Consider the following 18768-nt stretch of genomic DNA (forward strand, 5'->3'; position numbering starts at 1 on the left):
TTGGGTTGTTCCCTTTTTGTATAGACTTGCATAACTTGGACTTGTTTTGGTATGAACTATGAATGATGTGTGTGAGTTCTCTATATATGGTATGGTGTACTAAGATCCTAGCATTTAAGCACTGCTCAATGGACGTTTCGTTTGGTTACTATATTTGCTTCCGCTTTAGGCCCCGTTCTTGGATAAAATAATAGTTGAAAGTTTTGTATTGAGGCCTAAGTATAGGCCGGTCTTGTCCCGAACTTTTAAGGGTGGGTTTGGGTCGAGATAGTTGGTATCAGAGCATGAGTTGCTATCTCACACACGGGTCCATTTGAGCTCTGAGGAGTCTAAAAAAGACTTATGTTTCATGGATGTTACTTTCTTATGCATACAATATGGAACATTGTAACATGATTTGTTATGCAATGACCAATGACGTGGATTACGAAGTGAATACTGCCAATGTATTTTGTGTATCTTTCTATGTGTATTATAATGTATTGGTATGTAGATCATGGTATGGATGAGGATGGATGATTCGGAGGATTCTACCTTTGCACGGCTGGATAGGTTAGAAAGGATGATTATGGAAATGGCAGAAACTATTAGACAACAACAGCAGCAGCAACAACAACCTCTGCCGCCACCAGTGCCTATACCACCGCTAGTGGTGCAAGACCATCAAGCCGAGGATCGAACAATTACCCTTACGAAAGAATTCATGAAGATGAAATCACCTTTGTTTAAGGGGGGTGTTGGGCATAAAGAAGTTGCTCGAGGTCTTTCCATGCACCGAAGCCTATAAAGCATAATTTGTCATCTTCACTCTTGAAGATGAAGCACGTAGATGGTGGATGCTTACGAGAATTGAACACCAAGGGTTGACTTGGGCCCGATTTCTGGAGCTTTTCTATGACAAGTATTTTCCGTAGTGTATGCGAGATAAGAAGGTGACCGAGTTTGAGACCTTGAGACAAGGGAAGAAGACTGTTGCAAAGTATGAAGCTCAATTTGCAGAATTAGCCCATTTTGCGCCACATATGGTGGATACGGACTACAAGAAGGCAAGAAAATTTGAAGGAGGACTACAGAATGCCATACTTGATCGGATCAATGTTTTAAAATTGCCTACATATATGGATGCGTTGGAAAGGGAAATAATGGTTGAGGGTAATATTGTTGCTCAAAATTGAATTTCCGAGTGGAAAGGGAAGAGGCAGAATACTCAAGCACCAAGGGGATCAACAGTACCACCAAGTAAGAAATCGAATTTGGGGACCTCCAGTACTTCCGCCTCTACTTGTGACTCGGCACCAGTTTGTCCAAAATGTGGAAAGAGACACCGTGGGACTTATTACCGGGTAACGGGAGCATGCTTCAAGTGTGGAAAGACAGGTCATTTATGAGATTGCCCTTAGAGAGATCGATAAAACGGGAACAGACCTACTACAAGTTTAGTCGGTTCGACTCCAACTCCAAGCACAAAGATAGCTGCAAAGCCCACCAATACTAGACAAACGGCTAGATAGGGAAGAGTGTTTGCCCTCATTCCTGGTGACGTACAGAATACTGAAGCTGTGGTGTCAGGTACATTTCTATCAATGGTCACCCCGCTCACGTATTATTTGATTTGGGTTCTACCTACTCATATGTGTCAACAACATTTGCTAGTTACTTGAATAGATCTATGGAACCATTACATTATGTGTTGTGTGTGTCTTCACCATCGGGGGACTCCATGTTATATACATCTATCTATCTTGCATGTTAACTTTTAATTGGGGATGTTTAGTTATATGCCAATTGGTTGCCTCGTGACATGGCTTATTTTGACATAATTTTGGGGATGGATTGGCTAAGTAAATACCGTGACTATTGATTGTCTATCCAAGCAAGTTGTCTTTTAACCTGTGGGACAACTTGAATTTACTTTTGCAAGGCATGGGGTAATTCCACCACCTTACTTGATTTCACCAATAAAAGCGTGTAAATTGTTACAAAAAGGTTGTCAGGGATATTTGTGTAGCATTTTAGATGGAAAACTGGCGGAAGTGTGTGTTGATATAATTCCAATTGTCCGTGAATTCCCGGATGTTTTTCCAGAGGAGTTACCAGGAGAGTTACTGGATCGTGAAAATGAATTTACAATTGAGGTAGTGCCGAAAACTCAACCTATTTCGAAAACTCCTTATAGAATGTCATGAATTCCCGGATGTTTTTCCAGAGGAGTTACCAGGAGAGTTACTGGATCGTGAAAATGAATTTACAATTGAGGTAGTGCCGAAAACTCAACCTATTTCGAAAACTCTTTATAGAATGTCATGAATTCCCGGATGTTTTTCCAGAGGAGTTACCAGGAGAGTTACTGGATCGTGAAAATGAATTTACAATTGGGGTAGTGCCGAAAGCTCAACCTATTTCGAAAACCCCTTATAGAATGTCACCGGCTGAAATGAAAGAATTGAAGGTACAGTTGCAAGATCTACTTGATAAAGGGTTTATTTGCTGAGAAACTTTCCTTGGGGCACACTGGTTCTTTTTGTAAAGAAGAAAGATAGGACCCTTCGGTTATGTGTGGACTATCGGGAGCTCAATAAAGTCACTATGAAGAATAAGAATCCCTTGCCAAGAATTGATGATTTATTTGATCAACTCCAAGGTGCGCAAGTCTTTTCAAAGATAGACTTGAGATCTGGGTATCATCAATTGAAGGTCAAAGCCGAAGATATTGAGAAGACAGTTTCTGAACCTGATACAGGCATTATGAATTTTTGGTGGCCTGGTATGAAGAAAGAAATCGCAAAATTTGTTTCGAAATGTTTGCAATGTCAGCAAGTAAAAATGGAGCACCAAAGACCGACAGGTTTACTTCAATCTCTCCCCATTCCGGAGTGGAAGTGGGAACACCTAACGATGGATTTTATTATTGGCTTACCCCGAACTCCCCGAGGTATGAAGTCCATATGGGTTATTGTTAATAGGCTCACTAAATCGGCGTATTTCCTACCTATGAAAATGCAATACAATGCGGATAAGCTTGCTACTGTCTATGTGAATGAAATTGTGCTGTAACATGGTGTTCCAGTTTCAATTGTGTCCGACAGGGATCCGAAATTTGTATCAAGATTTTGGCAGAGTTTGCAGGATGCTATGGGAACCCCCAAACTGATGGCCAATCTGAGAGAACAATACAAACATTAGAAGACATGCTTCAGATCTGTGTCTTGGACTTCCAAGGGAGTTGGGAAACTTATCTACCATTGGCGCAATTCGTATACAACAATAGTTACCACTCCAGCATAGGAATGGTCTCCTATGAAGCTTTATACGAGAGGAGATGTTGTCCCTCAGTGTGTTGGACTGAAGTCAGTGATAGGTCATTAATTGGACCTGAAATTGTCCAATTGACGATGGAGAAAATCAAAATCATTCAAGAAAGATTGAAAGCTGCCCAAAGCAGACAAAAGAGTTATGCGGATCATTGACGAAGGGACTTGGAATTTGAGGTAGGGAATTATGTTTTTGTAAAAGTTACCCCGATGAAAGGACACACAAGATTTGGCAAGAACGGTAAGTTAGCACCCCGGTATGTGGGTTTGCTTCAAATTCTTAAAAGAGTGGGTCCAATAGCCTATCATGTTGCTCTTCCACCAAGTATGGAACAAGTACATAATGTGTTTCATGTGTCCATGTTACGAGGTTACCTCCATGACCCGTCCCATGTTATAGACTACCGTCAAATTGCCTTGGATGATAACTTGATCTATGAAGAGAAACCGATTCAAATTTTGGACCAACAAGTGAAGCAACTATGGAACAAAGCAATTCCAATGGTGAAAGTAATGTGGCAAGAACATTACGGGAAATAAGCCACTTGGGAAAGAGAAGAAGAAATGAGACAATAGTATCCAGAATTGTTTTCAACTTGAGGTAAAATAAGTTTGAGGGACCAAACTTCTTAAAGGGAGGAAGAGTGTAATAACCTGACTCTCTTATATGCTTTAAGTCTTCTATTATATGTGTGATTACATGTTTGATGTGAAATTCCATGTGCAATTGCGTTTAATTATGTGAATTATATGATTATGAAAATTATATCTGTCGGTTATGAAAAAATCTGTTGAAATTACAACCTTTAGACTGTAAATTGAAAGCCTTAGAGGCGCGATAAACTGAAATTGACTTAACAGTTATGATTAGCATGATTTTTAGAACATAATATGAAGTTTTGTAAAAATTTGATTCATAACAAATTAATTGGAATTAATTAAACTTAACTAGCCTCGTAACTTAAGTCTTGGTCAAAATAATAGATATAAGTAGAGCCTAGCGAAAACACTTAGACTCAAAACATAAACATATCTCCTGGGAGAGTTCTAGAGAGAAAAGAGGAGAAAATAGAGAGAGGAAGAAGAGATCAACCTAGGGCTTGGAAATTGAGAATTTTGGAAGGGGATTTAAAGAGTAGAGTTCAAGGTATGTGTAAATCAACTAAAATACCCTAAATCTCTCTCCAATTGTTTAGCATCAAGTTTTAAAATGGAGTTTTCCACTTATCTCACTTAGGGTTTTGAAATAATCATGTTGTTTGGGTAAATATCCATGGGAATCATAAAGATTCATTGGTTTTATTTAATTTGAGAGTTGATTCATGTATGTTGAGTTTATCCTGAGTTAGCTTAGAGGAATTACCTCATAATCTTTAGTTTTTGCATACGTAGGCTTCTATATGTATATATGTTGGTATCTATTTTTGATTAATCATGGAAAGAAGAAGGAATGGAAGGAAATATGATCATTTGAGTTGTATAGGTTCCACTAAAATGAGTTATGATCTATTTAAGTTTGGGATACATGTTTATTATGAGCGTATATCATGATGTTGAAGTGCACTTGCTTGTATTATGCCTTGGAAATGTGTTTGGAAAGATTGATTTTGCTGGTGTTCGAACTGCTCAAATAGAGCCCATGACCGCATGTGCGGGGCCCATGGCCACATATGCGGGATGCACAACTGCACATGTGGGGCTCATAGCCTCACGTGCGGAAAATAGGGAAGGCAGATTAAGCATTCTGAAATAAAAGCACATGTGGAGCTGCACGTGCGGCACACCTCTTCACATGTGCGGTGGGGGACTTCCACACGTGCGGCCAGTTTGAAAAATTTTTGTCAGCTTCTTTTGCTCTTTTTGACCCTCTGAATTTGTTAATGTGTCCATTTGATCCTTTTGAAATGCTTAAAAATGAATGGGATTTTAACGAATCGAACAATTGATTAAAGAGAAAAGGCTAAGAAAAAGTGACTTACTTACAAGTTGTGTGCCATGTGTAGGTCACATACCAGAGGGGACTATTGCATGACCACATCACAGTGAGTAATAGTAGTGTAACGATATGTCTTCTTTACTTATTGTGATTATGTTTTATATATTTTTGTTCATGAATGGCACACATTGTATATATTGTGTTGTGATTAGGATAAGTGGAACAATTGAACAATGACATACGGAATGGATCCGAGGTCATTTTGTTCTATGATGACTAATGGGCTTGAGGGCGTTAGGATGTGAACTACTTATGACTCATGGCCTTACGATCGAGGAAGATGGAGACATGCCGATGTTTCATCTGCCCTATGAAGATATGGATTACTTATGAATCATGGCCTTAAGGCCGATGGAGATGGAGACATGTTAATGTTCCATCTACCCTATAATGTTTTAAACAGCTATTGATATGTTGGGCCTAAGGTTGTTCTGTCTTATGTTGGGCCTAAGGCCGTTCTGTATTATATTCGGCCCAAGGCCGTTCCGTCTTATGTCGGCCCAATGCCGTTCTGGAATGAAATTGAGAGTATGAGCAAGACAGGCATGTAACCTATGAATGTATTCTTCAAAGCTTATCCTCATTCACATTAACCTCCTTACATTGCTATTATTCACTAAGCCTTGTTCACTCCGTGTTTTTTTATATGTATGTAGGTGACTAGCTCGGAGGCTAGCCCTAGGTTAGCTCCAGGAGCCTTTTGTTCACCTTGTTTTGTCGAGCCCCCGCAGCAGAGTGTTTTGCCTTTTAAGGGGTTCATGTCACATTTTGTTAAGTCTTTAGAGACTTGTAATAGATACATTGTCCATTTGTAAATGTTGGGTTGTTCCCTTTTTGTATAGACTTGCATAACTTGGACTTGTTTTGGTATGAACTATGAATGATATATGTGAATTCTCTATATATGGTATGGTGTACTAAGGTCCTGGCATTTAAGCACCGCTCAATGGACGTTTCGTTTGGTTACTATATTTGCTTCCGCTTTAGGCCCCGTCCTTGGATAAAATAATAGTTAAAAGTTTTGTTTTGAGGCCTAAGTACAGGCCAATCATGTCCCAAACTTTTAGGGGCAGGTTTGGGTCGTGACAATATACATGTTTGCTTAGAATATTTCCAAGTCATGGCTGCCCCTTCGAGGGTAAACACATAACCGCTTGTGGATTTGGAGTCCTTTATATTAGATATCCAATTAGCGTCACTGTACCCTTCTAGTACCGCCGGGTATCTGGTATAATGCAGCCCATAATCCCAGGTGTAACATAGATAACCTAACACTCGCATAATGCCCCTCTAGTGAGTAGCATTCGGATTACTCATGTATCTACTAAGTTTGCTAACAGAATAGGCTATATCTGGCCTTGTACAGCTCATCAGATACATCAAACTTCCAATGACCCGAAAATATTCTAGCTGAGAGACATTCTCGCTATTATTCTTGGTCAAGTGTAGACTCAAGTATACCAGTGTCCTAGAAACACTTGTATATGATTTGCCAAATTTCTCAAGTATTTTCTCAACATAGTGAGATTGAGAAAGTACAATACCATCAGATGTTGTAGTAATCTTAACACTCAAAATTACATCTACAAGGCCCATATCTTTCATGTCGAACTTAGAGTTTAACAATCTCTTGGTAGTTCTAATTATCTCATTATTACTACTAACAATGAGTATGTTATAAACGTATAGACACAAAATGACATAACATTTGTAAGTGTCTTTGATATATACGCATTTGTCATACTCATTGATTTTGAACCCATTCAACAACATAGCGTTGTCAAACTTCTCATGCCACTACTTAGGAGCTTGCTTCAAACCATATAATGATTTGGCAAGCTTATCGACTTTCTTATTTTGTACTAGAGCTGAAAACCCCTTGTAGCTGGTGTTTCTCCTCGAAGGGGTTTAGTCTTCTCAGATACGATAGCCCTACAGTTTGGACTCCCATGGTTCTGAATCTAGTTCCACAAGTGCAATGTGAAACAAAAAAACAAATGAGAGTCCAAATTCGATAAATCTTAGAAAATCCATTAATCATCAAAGATGCCAAAAATGGACTGCATTGCCAGATTTCAGAGTCGCCACCTAAATATTTTTAGGAAATTTAGGAAACCCGTGACTCGTGTCAAAGGCCACTTGTCTGTCATAACCATAATGTCTCTACTCGGGAACTTAGGTATGTGTCACGACCCAAACCTGCTCCTAAAAGTTTAGGCCATGACCAGCCTGTACTTTGGCCTCAAAATATAATTTCAATAAAATATTTTAGTCAATAATAGGGTCTAAAGCGGAAGCCAATAAACAATAGAATGTCCATTGAGCAGTGCTTACATGCCAGGATCTTAGTACACCATACCATATGTAGAGAATTCACATACACAATTCATAGTTCATATACAAACAAGTTACAAAGAGGTCATAACCCAAAATTTACATATTGATAATGTATCTATTACAAGTCACTAAGGACTTAACAAAATGTGACATCAAAGGAACTCCACAAAAAGGGCAAAAAGGCCCCAATTTGGGAGGCTTAACACAATAGGTCCAACAAAAGGCTCTTGGAGCTGACCTAAGGCTGGCCTCCAAGCTGGTCACCTACATAAATATACATAAATACAGAGTGAGCAAAGCTCAGTGAATAAAAGCAATGTAAGAAGGTTCATGTGAATGAGCATAAGGCATGGAGGATATATTTATAAGTCATGTGCTTGTCTTATTCATAAGTTCATTCTAGAATGGCCTTGGGCCCAACATATCAATAGCTGTTCGGAACAATATAGGGTAGATGAAACATCAGCATGTCTCCATCTCCCTCAACCTTAGGACCATGAGTCATAAATAGTCCACATCATAAAGGCCTAGGGCCCATTATTCATAACCGAAGCAGAATGACCTCGGGTCCATTTCATATACCATTGTTCCATTATTTCCATCAAAATATAATTCATATAACGTATTCCATTCACGATCAAGATATAGAAAGCAGAAACAAAACTACATTAATAAGACATATCACTACCCTACTATTACTCACTGTGATGTGGTCGTGCAACGGTCGCTTTCGGTACGTGACCTACATATGGCACGCGACTTGTAAGTAATTCACTTTCCCTTAGCCTTTTTCTCTTTAATCATTTGTCCGATTCGTTTAATTCCTATTCATTTTTAAGCATTTCAGAAAGATCAAATAGACACATTAACAGCTTCAGAGGGTCAAAAAGAGTAAAAGAAGTTGACAAAATTTTTCCTCACTGGCCTCACATGTGGAAGTCCCCCACCGCACATGTGGAGAAGTGTGTTGCACGTGCGGCTCCGTACGTGCTTTTATTTCAGATTGTTCAACTTGCTTCCCTTATTTTCCGCTCATGCGGCTGTGCATCCTGCACGTACGACCAAGAGCCCTGCACGTGCGGTCATAGGCTCTGTTTGAGCAACCCGAAACTCATCAAAAATCAAAATTCCCAATGACATTTCTAAGGTTTAATACAAGGAAATTTACTTCAACATCATGACATGTGAACATAATAAACATAAATCTCAAGCTCAATTGGATCATAACTCATTTTAATTGGACATATACAACTCAAATTGCCACATCTCTTTCATTTCTTCATCTTTTCATGGTCTATCAAAACATGTACAAACATATATATATATATATATATATATATATATGAGTTCAAAGCATGCAAAAACTAAAGATTAGAAGGTAATTCCTGTCAAGCTAACTCAAGACAAACTCAAAATACAAGGATCAACTCTTAATCAAACAAATACAATGAATCTTTATGACTTCCATGGATGTAGAAGTTGAATTCATCTATTTCTTGAATTCATGTACATGTAATTGTCCAATGGAAGCATGAATTACTTTGAAATAGAAGAATTGAGTTAAATTGTGTACATGCATGCATGAATCACCAAGTTGAGCTTGAATTTAATGGAATTTTCCACATGCATGAAGCTACATTTGACATTTTTGGAGATGTTTCATGGTTTTACCACTTTTCATTTCATGCATGAGAGTTTTGGAGAGGTTTGAAAAGAAAAGAGTGCAAATGGTTTCAACCTCATGATTTTGAGTAATTGGTTTCAAATTGAGAGTGTTTTCATGTTACACAATGTTTTTGGCATTAACTTGCAAGCTTTGAGCCTTTGGAAATTTGTTTTGAACTTCAAACACAATTTTGGAAATTCCAGAATTTGACTTGTTCGCTCGAGCGAGGAAAGTGTCGCTTGAGCATAAAAATCAAGCTCCCAGAAGTTTTGTAGAGAATTACACGGTAGCTTCAGTGACAAACCTTTCACTCGAGTGAACCTTGTTTTGCGTGGCTCGTCGCTCGAGCGTAAAAATCATGCAACCAGAAGTTTTACAGAGTTCTACAGACTGCTCAAGCGACCAAAGCTACGCTTGAGCAGAGGACCCTGTTTCAAAAACTTTTGAAAAGCTGATTTATGTTCTAAATTCCGTTCTCTTTCATTTCTGGGCATTCTTAGGCACACATTGAGCATCTTAAATAAATTAAAGGATACAAAATAAACCTAAGAAAATTAAGCAAACTAAATGATGAATTGATTTGTATTGTGACCCAATATGTTATGAATTATGTAGGGTCAAGTGCAAGGATGAATCAAGCTCCGGAACACTGTGAGTAATATCTTAGTAAAGATATTTTTGTGTACGTCTTATTTTTTAAAATGCTACCTTTGTGGTAAGTCTCTACACTTCTGAATTGATACTATGAATGAGTATGCTATCCGTTGATTCGCCGTATGTGAAATGATTGATGTATGAATATGACATGGGCCCAAGGCCGTTCGGTTTACTCGAAGAGGATATGAATTGGGCCTAAGGCCGCTTTGTATAACTGTTAAATGGGCCAGTGGCCGTTTTGAATAAGGAATTGACTGGACCTAAGGTCGTTTTGAGTGCAAAGATGAATGTGAACATGATAATGGATCTAAAAGTGCACACAAATGTGAATATGGATTGATTGGACCTAAGGTCATTTTGTATATGAATTGGACCCAAGGTCGTTTTGTATATAATGGACCCAAGGTCATTTCGCGTATATTGGACTGAAGGTCGTTTTGCCTATTGGACCCAATATTGTTTTGCATATAATGGACCAAAGGTCGTTTTGTAAATACGAGTTGGACTTGAGGTCATTTCGTAAATGAATATGGATACAATATATGATGTGTTGGACCTGAGGTCGTTTTGTGTTGAAATCGATCAACAAGTTTAGTTGATGAATTACAATTATATGAATCTCATTCATGAACTCCTTTACTTTGGTATTATTTACTGGGCGTTAGCTCACTCTTTATTTATATGCATGTAGGTGAGTAACGGGATGTCCAACCCCAGCCCCAGTGAGCAATGTGAAACCAAATTTTGAGAAGTTAACCAAGGTCGCCTCATACAAGAGGCCATACTTTTGTTTTGTTTTTTCTTTGTTCCTTTGTGGTTGTGTATGACCAAATCTGTATATGACCTTGGTTTTTGTTAGCACTGACTTTTGAATGATCCTGGACTTATGTAATACATAATATGGATGTTTGTATAGTGTGAGTTATTACATATATGAGAATGTTTTGGTTAAGGTATGTATGCATAGCTCATTGGACAATCTTTGTAAATATTGCTTCCGCAATTTGGCCCCCTATTATTAAGTATGATTTGATTTCTAACTGAGGCTATAGGTAATCTCATGATTATTGGTCGGTTATGACTCTAATCCATAGGGGCGGGTTTGGGTCATGACACCCCAGGGAGCACCAACCCTCTTTGCAACTAAGAAAGATGGTTCCTTGTGCTTATGCATTGATTATCGTAAGCTAAATAGAGTCACAGTCAAGAACAAGTACCCGTTGCCTAGGATCGATGATCTTTTTGACCAACTTAAGGGCTCTCAGCATTTTTTCAAAGATAGATCTACGATCAGGCTACCATCAGTTATGTGTGAAAGAGGAGGGCATTCTGAAAACGGCCTTTCGTACTCGTTATGGCCACTATGAGTTCCTTGTGATGCCATTCGGATTAACCAATGCCCCTGCCACCTTTATGGACCTAATAAATCGGGTTTTCCATGAGTATCTTGATAAATTTATGGTAGTTTTTGTGGATGATATCCTTATATATTCACCTTCTGGGGAAGAACATGAGTTGCACCTTCGCATTGTGTTGCAATTACTTAGGGAGCATAGGCTATATGCTAGGTAAGAGAAATGTGAGTTCTGGCTCTCCGAGGTGAAATTCTTGGGTCATGTTGTTTCTAAGGATGGGGTTACTATAGATTCCTAAAAAATAGAAGCAGTACAGAACTGAGAGCGACCTAGGAATGCATTTGAAATCTGTAGTTTCTTGGGCCTTGCTGGTTACTATAGACGGTTTGTGAAAGACTTCTCCTCGCTAGCTTCTCCTTTGACTAGGTTGACGAGGAAGGGGGTGAAGTTTGTGTGGAATGAAGCATGTGAGAAATCTTTCTTAGAGCTAAAGGCTAGATTAACAACTGCACCAGTCTTGGTCATCCCAGAAAGAGGTTTGGGTTACACTGTGTACTATGATGCCTTGAGAGATGGTTTGGGATGTGTTTTGATGTAGGAGGGTAAAGTAGCGGCTTATGGTTCACGTCAACTAAAGGCCCATGAGAGGAATTATCTGACACATGACTAAGAGCTGGCCGCAGTTATCTTTGCCCTAAAATTATGGAGACATTATTTGTATGGGGAGAAATTTAAGGTGTTCTCGGATCATAAGAGCCTTAAATACTTATTTTCCCAAAAGGATTTGAATTTACGTCAAAGGAGCTGGATGAAATTTTTGGAGGATTATGATTTCGAATTACACTACCATCCTAGGAAGACCAATGTGCTGCCCGATGTCTTGAGTAGAACATCAGTGAGTACTATTGCCAATCTTGCAATCAAGGAATGGATAATGTTGGATGATTTGGGTGAATTTGATTTGTGTTTTAATGAATCTTCAGGGCGCGCTACCTTGTTTGCTGTCCTTGCACAACCAACACCTGTTACTCGAGTTATGGTGGCACATCAGAATGATTTGGAAACTGAAGCAATCAAGGAGAAGATTACACAAGGGAAGGAAGAAAAGGGTTTGAGGGTCGATTCCAAATCAAATGTTCGTTATCTAGATCGTCTTTTTGTACCGGAGTCATGTAGAGAAGTACTTTGAGAGTTTTACCACTCCCGTCTTGCAGTGCATTTGGGGGGTACGAAAATGTACCATGATCTTAGCCGACAATTTTGGTGGAGAGGTATGTAGTGGGATGTGGCATCCTCCATATCTAGGTGTCTAACTTGTCAACAAGTCAAGGCGGAACACCATTGGCCAGCTGGGCTATTGTAACCCTCAATGGAAGTGGGAACATATTACTCTGGACTTTGTTTCAGGTCTTCCTAGAACACAAAGAGGTAATGATGCAGTTTGGGTAATGGTGGATTGGTTAACTAAGTTGGCTCATTTTCTCGCTATAAGTATGGGGGACTTAGTTGATTACTTGACAGAACTTTATGTTAAAGAGATTGTTCGACTTCATGGAGACCCGGTAAATATCGTCTCGGATCGGGACCCCCGTTTTACCGCACGGTTATGGCAAAGTCTACAAACAGTTATGGATACTCAATTGAGTTTTAGCATTGCTTACCACCCCCAAGAAGATGGACAGTCCGAGCGCACTATCCAAATTTTGGAAGATATGTTAAGAGCTTGTATGCTAGATTTTAAGGGTTCTTGGGAAAGATATTTGCCTTTAGCAGAATTCGCCTACAATAATAGTTACCAAGCTAGTATTGGAATGGCTCCCTTTGAAGTCCTGTTTGGGCGACCATGTAGGTCACTAGTGTGTTGAACGGAGGTAGGGGACTCACCTATGCTTGGACCTGAATTAGTTTGTGAAACCACTGAGAAAATAGCTCTCATTCGGAAACAGTTAATTACAGCTCAAAGTCGACAAAAGAGTTATGCTGATCGGAGGAGAAGACCCCTCTCTTTTAAGGTGGGCGATCATGTATTCTTGAAGATATCCCCTAGAAAAGGCTTAATGAGATTTGTGCGAAGCGGGAAATTGTCACCAAGGTTCATCGACCCCTTTGATATTATAGAATGGGTAGGAGAAGTAGCGTATCACCTTGCATTTCCCCTCTGGAGTGTACAATGTGTTTCATGTCTCCATGCTATGTAAGTATGAACCCGATCCTTTCCATGTTTTGGATTGGACAACTTTAGAAGTGGATGAAAACGCTTCGTACGAAGAAAGACCGATAAAAATCTTAGATACACGGGAACAAGTTTTGAGAGGTAAGGTTAATCCTTTAGTAAAGGTATTGTGGCCCCACCATGGAGTAGAAGAGGCCACTTAGGAACGAGAAGCCAAAGTTTGTGAACAATACTCGGGCTTATTCAATAATATGTAAACTTGTTGTTTGTAATTTTGAATCCTTCTGAAAGAAATATAATTCCTATGATTCTGTTTGAAATTAGCCTTGATTTTGTTTGATTTAAGAACAAGTGATGGTTGTTGTGAGAACCCGAATATACAAATAAAATGAATAATTAATTAATAATTATTTTAAAATTTCAAATATTTTGCTTGTGAATCTTTAAATGCAAACTAAATATTATTGGAGGGTTTTTTAATTAATTTTAAAAGCAGAAATAAATTTATGGTCAAAGTCTTTAATTTAGAGGCAAGATTTATTAATTGCGAAAAAAATAATAAATAGAGAAGAGGGTGTGGCATGAACTCTAGACCTCAATTTGATAAATAATGGTCTTACCATTTGAGTTGCTTAAAAAATAATTTAACATTTTGTATATTATTTATTTATTTGACCCACACATGCTTTGGGTGTGCCCAGCCACTAATATTAAATAAAATATACACAAAACCCTACCTTCTTATTTGTTCATCACAAGTTAGTGTAGACGCTCGACTTTCTTCGCGCCCCCCCCTTCGGAGAGGCGCGAATTGGTCTCCTACAGTTCGAACTCCTGTCACGATTCTGAATCTAATCTCACAAAGTGCAATGTGAGATTGATAAACACCAAAGAGTCCAATTTGGCAAATTATTTTGGAAAATCAGATTTTGAATCAAATAATGCCAAAACTAGACTACTTTGCCAGATTACAGAGTCGCCACCTAAATATTTTCTTTTGAGAAATTTAGAAAACCCTGACTCATGCCAAAGGCCACGTGTTCGTCATCACCAAAGTTGCCTTAGCTTGGGAACTTGGGTATGAGAGGGGAAGGTCATGAAATAAGCACCCCCGCTCGCCCAATCAAAAGATCGGCCTCTACTAATCATGATATGTTGTTTTATAAACCTCATGTGTTCTTATTCCGATTATTAGCTAACTTTACTATGTGGCGCACACATACAAGTATAAACTAAATCGCGAGAATTGGAACAAAACAATTCACATTTGTTTTTGAAAAGTGCCACTCACAAGTGGGCTAAAACGCGGATTTGCCACCGTCGGGTGGGCTTAAAACATGATGTTTTGTCACTTCGAAAAGTGGGCTTAAAACTCATAATCATCGAATCGTCCCAATTCAAGCAACCAAGCCTTCATCCATAGGCACTCATGCAGTTAATCACTTAAGGCAAATAGCCTCATGGCAAGCATGCTATCATGGCAACACTCACACTCATGCAAGGATGCTAAAGCGTAAAACTTACAGTGTACTCCAAGCCAAAACAAAAGCTAGTTAGAAATAATGCATGATTCCTAACTATACTAAAATGCCTAATGCAACACATGCAATTTGAAATTAATAGGCTCGACTATCTAAGATGGCATATGAATGCAACAACTTGATAACATGTATTCAAATAAGTATTGAAATACGATGTAGCTTGAATGATGCACCGAGCCCGGTGCATGCAAGATAAATGAATGGATGCAAACATGCAAGCATAAGGTATGCTAATCAAAACGTGTCCTAAAACTAACCATCGAAAGTGGTTAAATAAAAGGGAGAAAAAAGTGGAGTTGGAGGACATGCATGCATGCACGTACGCATACTTATTACAACATTGTGCCCTCGTGAAGAAGGGTCCGAATAATTAAGCTAAGCTACTCTAAACTAAGCTAATTATTACAAAACAGAACTAATTAACTATTCTAGTTAACTAATTATTACAACACAATTGAATAACTAGCTACGCAAGCTAATTAAAATATTACAGAACAGATTGATTAATTAGTTACACAAACTAATCATAAGCAATGAAATGGCCTCGCGGGCGAGGGAGACATGCATGCTTGGTTGGCGTCATCCAGAAAATCCATTGCTTTGCCTTTGGCTGCCTCTGTTTGCACTCGCCTTGATTGCTGAACATTGAACCAACATTCCAGACTGCTTCTGCCCCAAAACAGGAACACTTTGCACAAAAATGGACTGGTGGCCGTTGGGCCACAAAAGGTGGCTGCTGGCCACCCTAACTGGCCGGTCGGCTAGTGTAGGTGGCTGGTTGGCTACCTCAAGTGGCCGGTTGGCCACCTGCTTTTCCAAAATGCTATTTTTGCTGTAACAGAGAACAAACAAAGGCAAAGCAAGGCATTTTGCAGGAAATGTATGTATTGCTACTCTTCTCATCATTTCTCAAGCTCAAAGGAGTGTGGCACTTGGCTCTCAAGCTATCAATCAAGCATCTTCATGCATGATGGCCAAAGAATCAAGCTTGTACAAGCTTAGTGAATGTGCACATAAGACTCAAATGGCCACCACCCTATTAGGCGTGATCAAGGGTGACGGCGACCAAGAAACGTGACACATTTCATCACTTTGAGTATGAAACGTCTCACATTTCTTGTGTTTGGATTAACGTCCGATCCAAATACATGCAATGCAACACAAATGCTTATCTTGTTCGTGTTTTACTTTGCTCATTTTGTTTACACATTTTACATTACCGATTAATCCTTTAACTGATTAAGTCCAATGTGATTGTTCTCTAATGGGAGAGGGGTTAACCAAATGATGGTTTAAGACATGAGAGAGATCATGCCTTTGGCTAGGAGGAACCCTCATAAGAGAGTTAAAGCCATTGAGCACAAGCTCTATCAAGCTTAAACACAACCTTAAGACTAACCAACCCTTAAAACAAATGGAAAAATGAAGAAATGAGGGAGGTTACAGAATTTCAGTGCTGAAATAGCATGCTAAAGACCTTAAATCATGCAAGCAAACACATGCATAACATGTTAAGAGCCAAAAGCATCAAAACTAGTAAAGAGCACTACACTAGAGGCATGCGATATCAAGCTCAAATGACCAAACCAGCTCTGGACATGGCTTAAATAGGCCAAAATAGTGGCTAAAATATCCTGAGATGAAAGCTCAAATGGCAAGAAAAACATGCTCGCATGTTAGGCCGCAAACAAGGCACAAGGCACAACTCTCACAAGCAATGAAAGAGTGGAATATGTGAGAGTGTGACAGAGGTATATGCACCAAAATCATGTGTAAAGTGATGCCACAACATGCAAACAACTCAAGCAAAGTATGTTAGAGAGCTTGAAACACAAAGCTAGTGAAGCCAATCACACTATAGTTATACAAAGCATGAGTCATATGATCAAGACCACCCAAAATAGAGTTAAAGCATAGCAAATCAGTAGCTAAAATGTGCAGGAGCCAAGCTAACACAAGCTAAAATGATAGGCTAAATCATCAAGTATGTTAGGCTAGTAAGCATGATTGCACTACAAGTACAAAAAGCAAGCAAGAAGTGTTCCAATCAACCAAAAACAGAGTTGAAGCATGTCAAAACAAAGCCAAAAACATTCTTGAACTAAGCTACAAAAAGGTAGAAAAGCATGCTCACATCTTAAGCCATCTATACATGCAAACAAGATACAAGCATGCTCACATCTTAAGCCATCTATACATGCAAACAAGATACAAGAAGGGGAAGCCACCCCCTCCTATTTTGGACCTCAAAACCAACTTTTTACCAATGATATTCCCCTGGAATTCAGTGGTTAAAAGGCTAAGAAAAGGGTATTTCAAAAGCTTTGAAAGATGGCTCAAAAGGCTTTACAAGCCAAAGAGCAAAGGGAGGAAACCACCCCCTAACTAAACACGACTCAATCCAACATTTTAAACCCCTAAAAATAGAGTTTTTTAGAGGTTAAAACCAGCTTCAAAGTAGCATACAAAGGTGGTCAAAAAAGTAACTAAAGCAAAGCTTAAAAGGGACAAGTCCTTACCCTTGAAGCACAATAACAAAATAGGAGCAAATCTAAGCTAAAACCAAGCTTAAGACCTCAAACCAAGCCTCAAAGAACCTTAGCCCCAAGATGAAGGTATTTGGTCAAGGGTCTTAGTGCAAATGTGTAGAGAAAACTCACTTTCAAGCACAATATAAGGAGAGAGAGAGGATTCTAGAGAGAGAGACAGAAATTTTGCCCACAAAATTTTGTAGAGAGAGAGAGATTTTAGAGAGAGAAGCTCCCAAACTTTCTAACCTTGCAAACAATAGAGATGGCCCTCTATATATAGAAATACAAGAGCTTTGGTCAAAAATATCAATTCAGAAATATCTGGAGTAGTATGGGAGATAGCTGGAGGTAAAGATCTGGAAAATTTGAGCTTTTTCACAAGTCAAAAATCTGCTTCCAGGCCCGACTTCAAACAGACATATCTCCTTCGTCTGGACTCCTTTGCAGGTCATTCTTGAGGCTAAATTGAAGCCTCGGTAGTAAGATTTCCAATGGTGGCACCTCACATCAAAATTCCATGTGTGCTAAGAGTTATCCCTCTCTTAGTGAAGAATGCTCAGTTTCGGTCCAACCGGATTGATGCCTAACTTCAACCAGCCATATCTCCCTCATCTGGCCTCGGCTTTAGGAGATTCTTGAGTGCAAAATGAAGCCCTAGAAGTCCTCTTTCCAACGGTGGTGTCCTCATAGCTAAAATCCAAGTGTACAAACAGATAGGCTTGATTTAGCGAGGGTTGTTCGACTCTCTCTCAACAGTTCATGCTGTAAACACCCCATTTTTGACCGACCATAAGACTCAGACGTCATCGTTTGAGCGCTCGATGATTGTGAATGTTTGTGCTTGTTTTCGAGTTTTTGGAGTTTTCGGCTGAGTGCCTTGCCTCCGGGCCTCTGAACTCTTTGTGTTTTGACTCGGTTTGTGAACTAAGCCTTGTTGACCTTGCTTGGAGGGAGAGAGAGGTCCATAGACCGCTTTTCCCTCTGGTAGGCCAGTTTTCAGTTTCCGGAGCCTTCGGCCGAGCGCCTTGCCTTGCTTCCCTTTTGGTTTGGTTTTGAACCAAACCATGTTTTCTCTTCCCTGGAGAGAGAGAGAGGTGTCTATAGACCACTCTTTTGTGGTTGTAGACCACTTTTCTCGCTTGGAGACTAGTTTCTAGTTTTCGGAGCCTTCGGCCGCGCGCCTTGTCTCGGAACCGTTTAA

Source organism: Camellia sinensis, chromosome 13 (genome assembly GCF_055761805.1).
Source record: "Camellia sinensis isolate YWXY chromosome 13, ASM5576180v1, whole genome shotgun sequence".
NCBI lineage: Eukaryota > Viridiplantae > Streptophyta > Magnoliopsida > Ericales > Theaceae > Camellia > Camellia sinensis.